The following is an 18,601-nucleotide window of genomic DNA, read 5'->3' on the forward strand; positions in this document are numbered from 1 at the left end:
CCGAAATACGTCCTAAATAAACGTTTTACTGTATTTCTGAAATAAACTGAGCAAATTTCTTCTGAACTTTCATACATAGAATACGTGATGATTTCACTCTCACCATTACGTAATATTATTATACAAATATATTGTACAAATTTTATGAAAGAATAAATCTTCCTTATATTAGTCTTATATTAGTCCTAAAATACATTTAAACACCTGCTGTTATTGAACTTTATTATTTAAATAATTCCCCTTTAAATATACAAAGCAAAAAAGTCTTCATAGTATTACAAGACTCACGTTTATAAAACTATTAATATAATAATAAAATGGTAAAAACCATTAAGCAGTTCTAATTTATTTCGGTGGATAATGGTTTGTATCATTTTCTTGTTTTCCAATGTCGAGCGTGATTCCACTGACTTTCCAAACGTTATTGTCAAACTTCTAGGCTTACAGGAAAGCGGCGCTGAACGTCCGACGTACACGTTTTCACGTTGAAAACTTCGGTCTTAATCTCGCTAATAGCTGATTGGTGTAACATTCGTGTAGGATAATCTCCGCTGTTGTTGCTTGATAACTTATTTCAACGATACATTTAATATTATTCTTCTGTAGAAATTTCTATTAAACTTAGTACAATTATTCCTCTCGCTGTTAACGTTAAATCATCGTTAAATGATTTCGATTCAATTTTCTAAATTAAAACTCGAAAATAAAAGAATTTTACGCGTAAAATTAACAATGATCGCAATTTATTATTCTTCCAGTTTTTATTAAAATAAACAATTTTAATAAAATGCTTGTAATTTTCTATATAACAAATTTTTAATGAAAAAATTGTTGCAATTTTCAATCGAAATGCTTCAAAAGCTCTTCTAAAGGCAATTCTCTTAAATTTTCCGGATCTTCTTTCGAATCTAACACGGGATGTTCTGAGGTAGTTGGTTGTGTGATATCGTTCTGTTGCGAACGAGAATCATCGTCTTCCTTTGTTCCAAAATTATAGACACTTTTTACATCTTGAATTGGTGTGTTTTCTGTAACAAGGTCTTCTTCTGACAGATGTAAGACGGGTAATTCTGCCGTAATAGAATGTTCCGCAAGCCATTCTTCGTATATATCAGAAGGATCAACTTTATCTGTTGCTTCTTTTTCAGATTCATAGCTGTATCCTTTTTGTATTGGAGTGATATCACTAGAAAAGTCATCTTCTGTAATTTCTAAAACAGGAATTTTAGATGTGATTAGATTTCGTGCCATCCATTCTTCGTATATATCGGAAGGATCATCTTCTTTTGTTGTTACTCTCGCGGACTCGCGGCTATGTTCTTCGTGTTGTAGTGGTCTGTTTTCGGTAAGAAAATCTTCTTCTGTAATATCTAGTACAGGAATTTCAGATGTAATTTGATGTTGGGTGATCCACTCCTCGTATACGTCAGTATAGTCTTCATTTATTTCTTCTTTTTCAGAGCCAGGACTGTGTCGATCGTATTCACGAGTTTCTGAAGATACGTCGCGCTTTTTATTAAAATCATATAATTTAGCGAGTTTACTTTCCTGTGAAAAAGAATAGAATATTTTTTAAAGTACTCGTTTGACATCGAGCTGACTAGTGATTAATTTTAAACATTTTATCCAATAATTTAAAAGTTAATTATTCACAATACATTAAAATACGTAATTCTTTAATTGCGTATAGTTTTTGTGAATGATTGATAAAAACAAAAGGTTGTGAATCACGAATTTCTGCAATTTAATTCAGAAATTTAATGTTAAAATTAAAAATTAAATTATTCAGTTTAACTTTTACTAAAACATCTTTAGGGAAATTGTTATTTAAATAACCAGCAAGGAGTTGCTGCATTTACTCAGACACAATTGGAGGCAGTCTCGGTGTTCATATTTTATTTTAAAATATTTTTATATTCTTAACTATTGTAAATTATGAATGATTAAACTTTGAGCGTAGGAATGAGTTTTATAAATATTTGTAAATGCTAATATCAAGGAATAATATCACTAATTTCGACATTACTCGAGATATAACACACAATCTCTTTACATGCCATCCTTACGAACTTTAATTACGAAAAACTTATAGCTTTAATTCCCCTACCACACAAACCTCCCTGCAAATTTTATAAATTTTCGACAAAAAGCACAGATGTTGTTAAGCTTCAAACCGGGTGAACAGAAATGCTCTACACACACCTGACAAACTAACATCGATACGTACAAAAATTATTCTCGAATTTGTTTGCATTTCTCGAAGTTTAAAGGATTTCTGAGATTAGAAATGTAAGAATATTTATGGGTCACGTTTTCAGCGATCGCCATACGTTTTCTCTGTTGTACATAACAGACAAGAAAGTAAATTCTGGCAGGCAAAAATCTTGCACAGTTTCTTGAGTAGATCATCTTATTATGTATATTTGAAATGGACTACAGTCACACAACAATTCCTCAAAGTCTTTTTATTCCATTCAGAATTAATTATAAAAACATGATAACATATTTTGTAATTTCAATCAAAATATGTTGAATAATAACACAATTAACAGAAAAGAGCACGTTTGTGGTGTTTTGGTTCATCATAGATCATTAACTACATTGATGAATTTATTATGGGTAGTGTGTTTCGGATTGTATAAATGTTTTCTGTTATCAGTTGGCACAGAGTGATCTCGAGAGAGTGGTTTTACGGAAAATGCAAGCAAACACGATCAATTCACAATCCGCGAATGATGTTCAAAACCGATACGAAAAGAACGAACAGTTTTTAGCTTTAATAATAATTATAATCACGATTATTTATTATTATTGTTATTATTATTTTACTCTTAGTTTCAGAAAATTAGAACGGTTTGATTGATTGTTATTTCGAAAATTAATGAAATGCTTTCTGTATGCACATAAAATTATATTGTACGTCTTTATTTTATAAATGTTATCACCTTAACTATCGAAATATATCAATAAAAATGCACAATTTTGTAATATTTACTTTAGATGAAATCTCTCTAGGGCGATGTGAGTACATGTGTCTTTTCAAGGCATGTTTCCATTTAAACGTAGATTCACAGCCTTGGTAATTGCACCTGAATGGTCTTTCATCCGAATGCACTCTCAGGTGTTGTGTTAAATTGCTTTTATGCGAAAATCTTTCTTTACACACTTCGCATTGAAACGGCTGTTCACCCGTATGAGTCCTTATGTGTATACGTAATTGATATCGATTCGGCCATTTCTTCCCGCATATTGTGCATTCTGGTTTGCCGTTCTTTTAAATATAATAATTGAGTAAAAATAATTAATTAATTTGAATAGAAACTACTTGTAGAAATGTAAATTACTATGATATGTTAAAAAATTTCGGTGAATCTATAATATTTATATTATCTACGAGAAGAGATAAAAATTGAAAGTTTCTATCCTGTCTTGAATTTTTAATTAAATATTTTGCCAAATAAAAAATTTATTTTACGAAATAATCATTTTACTTACCATTTGTGATTCCAGTTAATTTAGTTTAATTAAAAATACCGTAAATATAGATCTATTAATAGAGTATAGAAATTTTGACTATAATGGAATCAACAATGGACCGCAATAATATAATGCTTTTATTCTTCTCTAACAGTAAACAATTTCGTATGTCTCTGAACACGAGATTAGTCGGAAACACAAACTGATATAATTATGTAGGGAAAAAATTCGGTTAATGTTACCTTAGGATCCAAAATGGCGGCCGGGGAAATTTTTCACGTGCGACTAGAGATCCGGATAGCACAACGCGCTGATTGGTCAGCTGAATGACGTCAATCCACTGAAATGGGAAATGCTGATCGATTAAATTTTGTGGTCCTCAGAACGAAGTCATGCTGGAATAGATTGTTTTTCTTTAGTTGTAGTATGGAACGAGTATAATACAGTACATATAACATTAATAACGTGCATTATAAAAATACAAAAGAAATCTTTTGTTCACATTTAAAATATATCAGAATCAATAGATTTTCTTTAAAGTAATAATATATTTGTACTTTTATTAAAGTGTTGACTTATAAGTTGGCAAACTACATTAAATTATTATTTTTTAACTATATGATTAATAAAACATGCAATCTAAATTTACAAATTTACAGAAATGTTTTTAAAATGGCTTACTTTTACTTAAAAAAATTACTAAGGTTTATTTATTTCTGTTTGAACGAATTTTAACTTCACACTTGATCTTTATGCACCTCTCAACCAAATTATACATAATAGATCATTTTAATAGTGTGATTACTTTTATAAATTTAAATACCTCGTATGCGTGCACAGATAATAAATAACAGAAAAGTTATACTTTGTGACAGTTATTATTCATTAAAAGTTCAAAACAAGATGGAATTTATAATTAAGACGAGCCATTTTTTGAATTTGTCATATGCACTCGATTTAATTAGTTGAAACAATAAAATCAACTAAGTTTTGTATACCTCTGAAGAAGGAAATTTTCACAAATCTTGCTTAACAAATTATAAAGTTTAAATGTAAAAGTTATTGAAGAATTTTGAATAAAGACTATTCTTCATATATAACTCATATCAAAGAAAATTTTTGAAATGCTTCAGTTAGGATTGAGTTCTTTTGTCAATAAATATTTTTGTGCTTTTGAATGTCAGTTCAAAATCAGTGGGTTAAGAAAACACATTTTAAATTCACAGAAAGTTCATATATCTAGTTCCATAATATCTGTAAATATGTTTTAATTTGAAAAATGGTCATACAAATTTGACTAAAGTATAGTATTCCTGTATAAATTGTTGAACAATCAATAATACTGTATTTAAATTTCTTTGAATATAATAGTTATATGTTCTAAATAAGAATTTCCATAAAATACTTCATATTTAAATTATCATGATAATATTTATTTTACATTTCCATATTTCATATCAATATGAATGTCAGGAAAAAATAATGTTGCATTTGTACTGTAATATTTTCATAGTAAGCTATGTTTTAACCCTTTTTTTTGTTAAAATAATATTACCATACTAATGAATAACTATTTCTAGATGCCTCATATGTGCTGTATACCTGGTTGCTAGGAACATATAAAGTGAAATGATATCCAGTGTCTATATTTGTTTCCACAGGATTTGATTTGAAAAGCAAACCAATGGATTACAGAATTTGTACAAAAAATAAAACATTTTAAATATTAAGTTAACAATCATGCATTAAAAAGAATGAATTATGTTTAGGTGAAAATATATATATATTAAATTGTTAACTAATCTGCCTTTCCAGTCAGGACATTCTGTTGTAATATTTTTTAAAATATTACATAAAAGTTTTCTGTAAGGTTAAAAATATATATTGTCTAATGAAATATGTACAAAACACTTAATTTGCAATTTAAATTTGTTATTTTTGATGATTTTATTACAGTAAATGTACAAAAATGCTTTATTAAAATATGATTGAGTGAAAAGGTCTACCATCTTTAAAACTACTTGATAAAATAAATCAAATACGGTAGTAAATCCAATTAAATGTGTTCAATTTAATATCTGTAAATACAAGCAAAATGTAAATGTGCTAGTATACATGATCATTATCAGTATGGATCTCTAAAACACTTTCTCCTTTATTCTGCATCATTTTCTGAATGTTTTCCTTTTGTGCTTCGCTAGGTTTTTTCATGGAATATGCTGAATCTCTCTTCTTGGATTTCTGTTTAGTTGATTTGTATCTAGTTTGCTTTGTAATATTTTTATTTGCAGGTATATTGTTGCAGGTAGTGCTTGAATTAATGTTAAATGAGGATTCCACTGAAATTTTTCTCAACCAATCATTAAGGAAAGTGTTTAGCTCACACATTTGTATTTTATTGAGTTTTCTTTTTTTCACTATTGCATGAACTGCATTTAAATTTTTTTCCAATTCACAATATTCAGACGATTGATCAATAGTTTTAGTTTCTTTACTTATGCATACACGATAATTTTCTACACTCTTAAAAAGTGTATTCGGATCATCAGCCAAAATGTCACAAGATAATTCATTTGTTGCATTCCTGTTAGAAGTTTCTTTTTCTATTTTGATTACAGCATGAATGTGCTTACACATGTTTAAACTCACTTCGTAATCCAGACATGTACATGAATACACATGTACGCACACATTACATTTGTTACATAACAACTTGCATTGAGTATGGTCTTCAATGTTCTCATTTTTTTTCTCCACCACATATATAGAATTTGTTATGCTTTGTGATTTTACTTGCCATTGTATACTGTCAATGACTTTGGTAATATCACAAAATGCTATTGCTTCACTTTCTTTGTGACTTTTATGCATTTTTGCTTGCCTGTGTGAAATAGTCCCCTTGCACATCTTTATGATGCGTTCAAACAATTTGTCACGAGTCATCTTTAACAACACATCAATACAATGGTCCACCCTCTTGTTCACTTTACCTTCCAAATAACAAATGTTTTAAAACTCTATGCATGGCCTCCAAATACATGTTTGTGTTTATGCCAAGACCTTTTCTATAACAGTATGCCCACACTTTAGGACGAGAAGCATAAGTATGAACAAAATACTTTTGAAATTCTTTAGTTTCTTTTTGGTTTAATGATTGAATGAATTCCTTTATCAGATTTTCAAATTTTTCTGGATTTGGTTCTTCAAGAAGAACTCTTAGCATCTTGTACATAAGAGCTTTTGTGACCTTATCAGGGAAAGATGAGAAAACTTTTTTACGCCAGGCCCTATCTACATGCCATGTGCACAATAACTGATGTGTAGCAGGACCCATAATATCTTTCCACGCATTGTAAATCGCAGAGGCATCATCAGACATAAAAACAGTGGTTTCCAGTTTTCCAAGCTTTTCTCTGACGGCAGCAAAAAACAAAGAATATGAAGTTGTGTCTATTCGATTGCTTAAGCAGTATGCACATGGTAGACCACTTCCAAACTCATCAACTGTTAATATAGTACTAAGATAAAAATCATATGCAGTAGTGCCATGAGTGGAGTCCACACAGATCATCTGCTGTCCTAGCATCTTTAATAATTCTTGTTGAATAGGTAACATGATTATCAATATAAAATCTTCATTGCCAAGTTTCTGTTGAGCATCAACTTCCCCTTGCTGTTTAAAATATAAAACTGGAGACTGTTCTAACGATTTCATTTTATCCACCCATAACTGCACACTGATCTTATCTTCAGGATGACATTTCTTCTTTTCCTGAAGGTTATATGCACACTTAATGTTTTGCAAATCTTTTCTTGTCACAAGATGAATGCGAGAAAGTTCATTACTTGCAGAATCTCGAATATCATCTAAGATTCTCTGCAGGGTGACTCCATTAGCAAGTTTTCCTAAAAAGTAAAGTATTGATAATTAATCATTTATTACTTTTTGCAAATCAACCAGTAAAATACACTTTACCTGCAATAACTGCTTTTTCACTATCAGACAAATGGATGTGTGCAAGACTGAGATCATGTCCACAGTGATTTTTATGGTATTTAACTATTATTGAATTTGATGTGATGAAAATCTCAATAGAAGCAAGACATATTTTTCCACTTTTGCAAGATCTCTGTGATTTTATTTGACGTTTCCCACATCCTTTTGGAACATAATTTCCTGATCGATGACATGTATAGATTTTTTTAATTCTGCCATCGGAAAGTGTTGTTGGACCATTACGTGATATAAAAGATGATTTTACCAACTTCTCTTCTTTATCTTTCCAGACAAAAAATTCTAGTGAGAGAAGTACAATATCAATTAGTTTCTCAGATGAGTAACTTTTATACATTTCTTTTTTGTAACTTAATCAGCTTATTGTAACTTATAAAATTAAAATTGTATTATTATTTACTCCAATTAAACAAAGACACTCCACAAAAAGTTCACTTTTAGGAAAACAAGTAAGAACTGTAATTTATAGTAAGTCTTGCAGCTACACATAAAACACAACTTATAAAAATTCAAACCGGCTAAAAACTAAAAAGTAGGTATAAATTAACTAAAAGTAACTTCTATTAAAAAGTAGTATTCTATTCACTGTTATACAGTGTTTAATCTTAATACTTGTCATACTACAAAACTTTATCTGTTAAATACACTTTTAACATTACATGTTTCAGATATACCATTAATTTAAGAATCGCCTATACTAGAGAACTACTTTAAAAACACTCAAATTATGGTTTGACACTTAAAACTTACCTGACATATCATTAAACGTTAGCTGTTCTTCACATTCTTCATAGCCGTGTTTTTCAATACAGTGCTGTCTTAAACTTTCAATTGAGACACATGCCAGGTTCAAACATTCCTCACTTAAAGAAAATGGACAAGGCAAATGTTTTCCTAACTGACATGTCACAACGTTGTGTAAAAGACGTTGATGTCTAATTAAGCTTTTCTTTGCCTTGTACTCTTTTTTCACAAATGTTGCAAGGAAACATTTCGAATGCACGCTTATTTATATGTATATTTGAAAAGAAAAATCACAAATGAAGAATAAATTTTAAAATAGCTGTTCCCTCACACGACAATATGAGGACTAGACTAATCGACCAACATTTCCTATTTCAGTGGGTTGACGTCATTCAGCTGACCAATCAGCGCGTTGTGCCATCCGGATCTCTAGTCGCACGTAATTTTTCCCTACTTCGGAGACTGCGACAGGGAAAAAATTTTTCCCTAGAGTCGAGACGTCGACGACGTGGGGATTTTTTTCCCGTTCGGTTTCTATTCTGCGTTCGACGTTGCCGAGTATCCTGTAACCTCGAAACGGAGACGGTAGTGTGTAAATTTGCGACGGTAGAGGGAGCCTTTTCGTGACGTCGTGCGAGAGTAAAATCGGCGGGAAATTCGATGGGGTGTTACGAACGAATATGCAAATGCATGATCTGCGACGTGTTTCTGTTTATTTCTGGGCAATTTTATGCAAATCGACTAGTTTCCTGTTGGAATCGTTTACTGCTGTGTTGCGACGAATTGCGTATTGGATTAATTGCTGTGTTTTTTTTTCTTCGTAACGATATTTCATTTGCACACAAATTGCTATCGGTGAATATTTATTATTATTAATTCCTCCAGTATTAGTAAGTATTGTTATTTCTTTTATTACAATTTAATCCTAAAAGTTAGAGAACCAAGTAATCAGAAATTAAGGAAAAACCGTGTTTTTTTCCTCTCCTTACCTCCCCGCGTTTAGTTTATTGCCAATTGTTCGATAATGACTAGTTTTGCCGATTTGAGTTGCAACGACGAATTTTGGTCGAGATGCACTTTTTGTGATTTCTACAAGTTAATGGAAGACGACTTTTCGGAGTTAGGTTTGTCTCCCCGTATCGATAACGCATCGAATTTTGCTGTAAAATTAAGCATACAGCCGACCGAGTCCGTTTGCATTCATTGCGATGAAGATAAGAATTGCTTCATATGTCAGGTGAACGACAGATCAGAAAACACTGTGAATCGGATCGTTTATAAATACGTGAATTTCGGCAGTACGATAATAACGGACGAATGGAAAGGATATATGCATATTGACAACATAGAAAGAGTAGCGGTCGAACATAGAACAGTCAGCCATTCGAAAAATTTCGTCGACTCCCAAAGAGGAGATCATACTCAGAATATCGATCAATCGAAAAGTGAGTAAAAAACTCCTCTTTTTGTTGTTTTTTATTGTTTATTTCGGTTAAAAAATCCGCGGAGTCTGCAGAGAAATTTAATATGGCGGCCGGAACCGCGGCCATCTTGAATGCAGGGAAAATTTTTTCCCTGTCGCAGTCTCGAAGTAGGGAACAATTTCCCCGGCCGCCATTTTGGATCCTAGGGTAACATTAACCAAAAATTCTAAACGTCCAGGACGTTATATAATTATAAAAATACAGAGTACTACAGACAATACGAATACGAATTCTTGTCTTCTCTTTCGTCCTCTTTCGACATCACAGGAACATGATCCACACAGCGGAGTCGACCTTTCTTTGTAGGCTACTTTCCTTACGTACGTTAATGTAAATCAGGTATAACGTTTCTTGACTATAGGCAGGGAAAGTAGCCTGCGAAGAAAGGTCGACTCCGCTGTGTGGATCGTGTTCCTTTGATGGTGATATAGGACCGAGGAAAAGAGATGAATTCGTTTTCGTATTGTCTAATACTTTGTATTTTTACAATGTGTTTTTATAATGATATAATTATGTCTTTGTAATGAAGTAATGCTTGTGAAAAAACTACTTGAAGCAGCATTGCAGTTAGATCAGGATAACTGGGGCACTTGCACTAAATAAAAAAGTACTAGTATACAAGATAAACTTTAAATTACGATAGAGGACACAAAGGCATAATTATTACCCTATGAATATATTTTAGAAAAAGCATTGAAAATGAACGGCAATCATTCATCCAACCCGATGTAATTATCTCTGATTCGTCAATGTAAGTACAGCTTAGTGCAGGAATGATCAGTCTTTCTACAAACAAGAACACGAAAGAAAATGATGAGAAAAAGCGAGCGAAGGCAAAAACAAGATTACAAGCTCAAGCCGCTAAATTCAAAAAATATCATTGCTGAAATTTTCTATACCCCAAATAGGGTATGCAGTGAAGCTATGAACACCAGATATGGACAGGGCGAAAGTAGTTCCGAAGAATATATTGGCAGTGATATTAACTATCGAAATTCCCGAGTAATATCACTTGGCAACAAATGAGGGGCATTTTCGCAGCTGTGTAACAGAAACCTATTTGTGCTATGTGAAGAAAAAGCTCCTACAAAACAATATTCAGTGTATTCCCTAATTTTTTTCTGAATGCACAAGAAAAACATCGATTTCGCGAAGTGGGAAGTTCTAAAGGTGCTCCTGTAGAAAAATGAAATTTAATTAAATGCAAAAGAATCAAGAATAAAAAAATTATATATATTATAATATCACGATGTTTGCCATATTTGAATAAGCATTAAGAATTATTATTAAAGTTACATATGTTTTCACAAAAAATATTACGTGTCTCTGTACACATAATTTTAATATTAAGCTGAAAGAGATTATTCGTAGTTTTCTTCTATTCATTAAATCGTTCTAATATTTATAAAATAAAATTACATTTTTCATTTATTTTACTCGTATTATAATATGTTTACGTTTATAACACACTTTATTACAACGAAAAAAGAAATAAAATTTCATATTTATGAAATTTGTGAACTATATTTTGGAAATTATAAAAATAAATTGTTCTAACAGTGACATACTCAGCAATGGCTATAACTTAAAAATTAATTTCAGAAGTTACTCGCCAGTTAAAAAAAGAAATTTGTTGAAATTTATCAAACATTTCTATCCTCAATAATGTTCAGAACGTTTTTGAGATATATAAAAATTTTACATATAAAATGCTAGCAGGTAGGCCCGGCGTTGCTCCGGCAAAAGTAACAATAGCGAAGATTGAGATTATTACGTTATAGTCACAAAAGAAAAAGAGTAATTTCATCAACGAACTAAGTATTTCTAAAGAAAGATCGAATTTGAAAATCGAATGTTCTAATATTGTTCGATTTTTACGACGTGTTCTTAATTTATCGTTCGATTTCCATCGAATGTTCTAAAGAAAAACCGAACTAATTTGTTTAAATTTGAAAACCGAATGTGTTCTAACATATTACTCTTTTTCTTTTCTTTTTTTTAGAGCCCATAAATCTTGCACGTCGCTTTCTCTTAACACTTCCATTGTTACGTAACACTTCCATCATTGATGGAAGTGTTAAGAGTTAGTCCTGTCCCTCTCCCCCGTGGGGAGGAATTTCGAAAAATCCTTTCTCAGCGTGCGTTCTCGTGACGTACTCTAACTGTGCACCAAATTTCAAATTTCAACCTCTGACCATTTGGGCTGTTTGCTGATTATTATTATTATTGTTATTATTATCATCATCATCAACTCGTTTCGATTATATATATAGATTAGAAATATATTTGTATTTAAGCGTAAGAATTCTAAGGAAATTAAAAACTAAAATTAATAGAAACTTTTAATTTTGTCTTAAGAATATTTTTTCTTACAGCAATCGCAAGAGAGGGAAAACGAATAAGTGCAAGCCGCCAACACACTGCTAATATTAAGAGAAGGGGGATTGAGGAGAAAAACATTGGAGATGTTAGAGGCTGACAAACTGCTTTTTTATTCAGATAAACTTTCCTGTGAACAATAATTGATAAATAAATGAAAAAAAGACGAACTGATAAGAAGATTGATCGAAAAATTTTAAACTACGTTTTCTTTTGCTGAAATTATCGGAATAATTGACAAGACTATGTGTTGTTTATAAAATCGTACTGCCTGCTGTGTTACCAGATTAGAGATATGAAGGAGTACATGTCAGAAGTTGCAATTTCGCACAGAGTATTATATGGCAAAATCATGCGCACATGAAAAACCAGACTTGTAGATACACGGGACCGAGAACCGAATCAAAATAAAATTCAAAATGACGACACTCTCTACAAATAGGCAGTAGTGCGCATGCGTTGCTCGTTGGGAAGTTGGAAATGCGAACGTTGCGAAAAATCGAACAAAAACCCATATACCTGTCCCGTGTTATTCCCCGCAAGGTCGCCACGTACTGACCTTGATTAATTAATTGACCCAAGATATCTCGTTTCAGCATCCGAACTTTCTCAAAGCAGATGGCGCTAGTCGTTATAATTTTATATTAAAACTAACTTCCGAAATATAATTTGTTTTTGTTTTATATTTATTAATACATATATATTATTTGCCAAGATGCCAAAGAAGAAGGCTGTTGGTATAGATCAGTTAAGTGCTAATATTGTTCAAGAGATCTGGAAAGTACGACCAGATCTGCGCTTGGAGATCTTCAATATCTGCTTGCAAAAGGGCATCTTTCCTCGTCCGTGGAAGTGCGCACGGGTTATCATCATTCCCAAAAAACGCGGGGAACCATTGACACTGATTAACATGCGCAACATTTCTTTGTTGTCCTCTTTGGGCAAAGTTCTTGATAAGCTCTTATCTAACAGAATTTACTGGTTCTGGGAGTCAAGAAGGCTCTTTCACTGTGCCCAATACGGGTTCAGACGGCAGAGAGGAACCATCGATGCCATCATAAATTTAAAGAACCACATTAAACAACTACTTGCAGAGAATGCTTATGTGTTTGGGATAAGTTTAGATCTGAAGAATGCTTTTAATTCAGCATGGTGGCCACAGATCTTACGCAGACTCAGCGATAATGGCTGTCCCAGAAATCTGTTTTACATAGTGAAAGATTACCTCAAAGACAGGCAGGCCACGATCACAGTGGGTCAACACCTCTTTTCCAAAGATCTGCAACGAGGGTGCCCTCAGGGCTCTATCTGTGGCCCCCTGTTTTGGATAATTTTTTTTGACACTTTTCTCCGTTTGGACTTTGGGCATCAGTGTCGAGTTTTTGCTTATGCCGACGATGCTTTTTTCATTTTTCCGGCCAGATCCAGGCGCATGATTGAGACTATCGCCAATGACATTCTTATAAAAGTAAATGAGTGGGGAGTTCACAACAAACTAATCTTTAACACTGCCAAAACGAAGGGTATTGTTTTTTCAGCCCTTAGATCAACGAGTTTATACCGGCGGGTTCCCTGTGTTCACTTTGGAAACTCCTCGATTAAGATAGTAAATCATCTTGCTTTTCTTGGAGTGGTCTTCGATAACAAGCTCACATGGAAACAGCACATTGTGTATATTACTAAGCGGACAAATCTTATCTTCAACAATCTTCTTCGTGTCGCCAGAAACAGTTGGGGACTGGGATACGAGGCTGTCAATGCAATTTATGACTGTGTATTCGTTCCTATTATCTGCTATGCTTCGGCTGTCTGGGGCGAGGCGGCCTTTCATTCACACAACCACCGCCGACTCAGATCAGCTCAGCGCCTTGCGCTCTTGCGCTTGACACGGTGTTACCGTACAGTCTCCAATGTCGCCTTACCTATTCTTGCCGGAAAGCCACCTATCCTTCAACAACTCCAATACTGCACGGGAAGGTTTCTTCTCTCCCGTGGTAAGTGCATCAACATTTCAGATACCACATTTGATGCGTCCTGCTATGAGACAAACAGTTCTTTTGCGGACTTGCCCCATCCTGCTCTCAGAAGAGGCCTTGGATCCCGGGACTGTTCGACTACAATTGAAGTCTATACTGACTGGTCTAAGACCAATCAGGGTACTGCTTGTGCATTTCTGGTTTATGTATGTAACAATGAAATTCACCATGACACCTTCCTCTTACACCCAGAGTGCTCAGTGTTCCAAGCCGAAGTGTTTGCTGTTTACAAAGCCATCGAATTCTGTAACACAAAGTTTAATAATTGTAATATCTCTATTCTTTCGGATAGCAAGGCTACTGTCCAAGTTCTAACCAATAAGGATACCACTCATCCCATTGCAAGAGAGACTTTGTCTTCTGCCAACCAGTCTAGTAACAAATTTTACATCAAATGGATTAAAGGGCAACGAACGTGCAGACATGCTTGCTCGTACAAAAACCATGCTCACGGACATCATTCCGGCATACAGTCAACTCCCGGTTTCAAGACTAAAAGAACTCCTGTGGCATCAGACTGTTGTCAGGTGACAAGAAGAATGGGAGCAAACTCCGGAATCGCATATCACTCGACAATTTTTTCCAGACGTCGAAAGACGGCTCAAGTGGAAGTGGCTTCACCCTGAACACCGCAGTTCTCAACTGCTTACAGAGCACGAAAAATTTAACGTCTACCTGTATAGGTTTCGGCATAGTGACACTGACTGTTGTCCTATCTGTGGGGTGCGTGACGGGGTTAAACATTATCTGTTATCGTGCCCGATATTGGAAGACATAAGACGCGAACTCAAGATCTACATAGAAGAAGACAACCTGAGTTGGCCATGTAAGCCAGAACACCTTGTGTCAAGTAAAAAGTACTTTTTCTCTTTTTCAACGAATGGTTAAACTTTACTTCATCAGAACATTAATACACTAATTATTGTTTTACTGTTTTAGCTTTATTGTATCGCCAAAGACCTTTCATGAACTTCTACTAGCCTACTATGTTCTTTTGTGTTGGTTGCTGCGCAAATCTGCGCTATGCCCTCATTCTGGCCTACGTTCTACGGGCGATTCCATCTGTTTTATCTGAGCTCAGGAACCCCTATATACTTACTGTGAGTAAGTTGCTGCATAAGGTCTGTTCAGTGTTTGTCACCTGGTCCTCTGTTTATAAGCGGATTCTGTTTAGGCTGTTTTACGGTCATTATAATTGTCAAAAACATTGACTCATTTACTGACATGTTTTTTTAGTTAATGTATATTTTCGCGTTTTTGTTTTTTTTTGTTTTTTTTATTTTTATTTTTATTTCATTATCATTCACATTGTCGGTTCTATTGCTCAGAATGTAACACCACTATATTCCATGTCTTTCTACCCTGACTGTGCCTAGCGGTGTCGGGAGAAATAAAGTTTATTTTGTCTGTCTGTCTGTCTGTCTGTGCAAAATAAAAACAATTTCGGACGATACGATAGCCACGATTATTTTTTCAATACGAGAAATTTTTGTTAAGCATCGACAAAAATTCAACCCGGTGCGAGACGCAACGGAGAGAAATTTCGAAATTGGATAGGTAAATTTCACTGAAAATTCGTCGTGGACGATTTCGACAACCTACATGTAAACCCCGAAAAAGAAGTGGACGTGGGCCGAGGCCGGCGAAGTTCGAAAGATCGCTCTCAAAACCAGCGATACGAAGGATTGGAGATTGAGAACGAGACTCGCCTTAAGCGTCAAAGTGATCCCGCTTACTAGTGGGTCTGGGAGACATAGTGTTGTCAATACCGCTTTGCCGTTTTACTTGTTTATATTACTTCTGCTTAATATATGTTTAAATTATTAACAACTTCTGATGAAATTTCTAATCAGTAAACAGCATTTATTCAATCAAATATCAATTTACTATTTAATGGAAATTTGTTAGACTTATAATATTTATTAGAAGTATACGAATAATTTTCCATATAATATATCAAATGAGTTAAATTTACCTATGGTGCCAAAATGGCGGCGCTTCCGGTAATCTCGAATTAGGGCATTTAGTGATGATGTTAACAGAGGAAACTGTCTAATATCGTGTGTTGAATTATATAAATTTATCAATCAGACGGTGGAATGTGTTTATGTGTAAATATGAAAATTAATAAGTATGACGTATTAGTAATGTTTTCTCGTGGAAATATGCAAATTAATAGGTATTGTGTCGTTAATGAAAATGTCGTTTGTCGTGGAAATGGTGAAACCTTTATGAAAGTGTTCTCTACAGTTATCAAACAACCAAGTAATTTAACAAGCGAATTTTTCGCATAACGAGTGGCTAGGTGAGGGGAAGTCCCGGATTGCTCCATCTAGAACTCGTTCAGCTAGCATCTTAGTTTCGCTTGTGATCATACATTTTTCCAAACTATTTCCAACACATATAACGTATAAACATCAACAACGGTAGCCTGTTATATAATAAACACGCCAAACGATATGCCAAATTCTTGAGCTAGTAAAGACTATAATTAAATATTAGAAATTAATTAATGTGACTAAACATAGGCAGTTATGGTACAATCTCGTTTTAAATTTAATGACCAACTTCAAATTAAATTTTAGAAACGTCTGAATTAAAAATTAAGTATTTATAATTATTAAATTTAGTACGAGATGGAATCATGACTGCCTACCTCTAGTCAGATTAATTAATTTTTATTATTTAAGTATAGCCTTTACGTAGCCCAAGAATTTGGCATATCGTTTGGTGTGTTTATTAAACATATTATCTGTGATTTTTTTTGTTTGTTTGTTTGTTTCTGCAAATCGAATTCGCATTTCAGGTTGGTTCATTCTGCGCTAAAAGAAAGGTTGATGATTCACGCTTCTTAACGACGTTTTTGTATAATTTTCTTCGAATAAACGTTATACATAAAATATTTGAATATATTTTTTGGCGTGGAACACAATATTGTATTTACGAAATTTCTATGGAAAAAATTGTTTTTCGCTTAACGAGTGTTTCACATTACGAGTAAGACCCTGGAATGAATGCTCGTTAAGCGAAGTTCCACCGCATTTAGATTTTATTTAACGTGAAAACAATAAGTTTTTATATCATTATTATTTTTTATTTGTAATTTTTATATTTTATATAAAAAGTATTTAGGGGTATAAAAAGTATTATAATAAAAGTATTTATATAAAAAGATTTTAGGAACGTAAAGGAAAAGTATTTTATATGATTATTTTTTAATAAATGGAAGTTTGATTAAGAATAATAAAAATAAATCATCTCGGCATGTGTGAAATTTACTTTGTGTGATAGAATCAATTTCTATTAATCACAAATTCAATAGATCAACCGTATGCACCACAGAAATTTTATCTTGTTTGCTGGGAGTGATCCATTGCAATCACTCGTTGTCCTCAGTAGAAACAGGTAAGATAACATCTGTAAAATGACGAGAGACCAAGACCAATTGGTTTGTATTATCAACAGGAAATCTTATATAAACCTGTGTTCCACTGTCAACAAATTTTCTATCTTTTTATTCTTTTTCTCTGAACCTTCGTGTTCCGCGTAGTAATTCTCTAACAACCAGAACTTGCTTTTGGATTAAAAGTAAATAATGAAAAGTAAAATTCAACAAGGAAGTTTATAAGTTTTTACCGTAAACTTCGCTTCTGTTTATATCTTCATTTGGGTTTCGATTCATTTAGGGAAATTAGCAAAATTTCCCGGATTAGGAAACGAACAAGCTGCTCGGCCGATTTTACCAAATTTGGTCAAGACTCAATGATTGGTGATGAGATAACGGACAGAAAATAGAAAAGGAGCCCTCGAGAAGGAAGGGGTTCCTGTCCTAAATTTGTCTGTTTGTGTGCTTGCCGCTTCCCTCTTTGGATACGTTTTAGAACCGTGCTCTGTCTCGAAGATACAAGAACGTTCTCTGTTGAATATGTAATGAAGGTAAAAAGAAGCATTTTATAAGGAACCATAGAAATTGTTCAGCTAGGGTTCACATCACAAGGACATACTTTTCGCGTTAATTAATATCTGTCTCGATACTCGCACGTTAATTTAGTTAATTGACAGATAAGTTATTCCTTTGTTATCCATTTATATGATAGCGACAGTCATTAATGAATGTGTGTTTTCTTAATATTACTCGCTAGTTGAGTGAATCGCTTTTGCGCTGTTCGATTCTTAACTTTCTCCGTTCTGTTACCACTCGTACAGAAAGCTTTCCTGTAAGCCGAAATTCACAGGTGTTGGTAGACATTCAGACCGTGACCAATATTACCTGTCACAATTCTGTGCTGTTGACGTACAGCTCGTACCGCCGACTTAAATTTATTGCTTTAAAATGCATGGAAAAACCGAACCCGTCTAAACGTTGGCTCTTACTTTTTTCGCCGTTACTCCTCTCTTTTAGGAGTGGGACACATTGGCTGGTTGAGTGCCTTGGGAGGAGGTGGGCACTTGATGTGTCCCCAGCC

The sequence above is a fragment of the Centruroides vittatus genome, unplaced genomic scaffold, assembly GCF_030686945.1.
Source record: "Centruroides vittatus isolate TY-2023 unplaced genomic scaffold, ASM3068694v2 contig_732, whole genome shotgun sequence".
Lineage (NCBI taxonomy): Eukaryota > Metazoa > Arthropoda > Arachnida > Scorpiones > Buthidae > Centruroides > Centruroides vittatus.